This window comes from Penaeus monodon, chromosome 33 (assembly GCF_015228065.2).
Source record: "Penaeus monodon isolate SGIC_2016 chromosome 33, NSTDA_Pmon_1, whole genome shotgun sequence".
NCBI classification, from domain to species: Eukaryota; Metazoa; Arthropoda; class Malacostraca; order Decapoda; family Penaeidae; genus Penaeus; species Penaeus monodon.
This window is the reverse complement of record NC_051418.1, coordinates 15270831-15271249: the sequence shown is the minus strand read 5'-3', so window position 1 is coordinate 15271249 and position 419 is coordinate 15270831. Positions and strand designations below refer to the sequence as shown.

Sequence of the window (419 nt, the reverse complement as noted above, 5' to 3'; positions counted from 1 at the left end):
CGTGCTACCCAATGAATGTCACATCATTAAAATAGTAAAGTTATCTAATTATTAAAAAATAAAATGGTGTGTGTGGGGTGGGGCTATACAAATGATATATCATCAAAATAAGGTATGATTCTAAGCTCCATCTTGCTAAATATTCTTGTTGGGAGTTTGTCATCCTTTATCAGAGCATAAAGTTTAGAAGCCACATCACTAATTGATGCAATCCTCTCTTGAAGAACTGACCAGCAATCCTTCACCAAGTTTTACTCAAAAGAGGGAGCATTTTAAATCAAGTACCAGTCTACTATCTAGTCAAAATATATGCAATGGATGTTTCCAAACCTCTGCCAAAGCAATCACTTGAGCACTGAAATGGTACTTATACACAGTACAGACGCACTTGCCAAATACTAAGTCCCTAAACTCCATGT

General features: G+C 36.0%; 1 protein-coding gene across 6 annotated transcripts in view; it reads right to left on the bottom strand.

Annotated features, from left to right (window-relative positions):
- The window catches only part of LOC119594076 (NADH dehydrogenase [ubiquinone] 1 alpha subcomplex assembly factor 4-like), a 31560-nt gene that overhangs the window by 30413 nt on the left and 728 nt on the right, over nt 1-419 (bottom strand). The window lies entirely within an intron of this gene.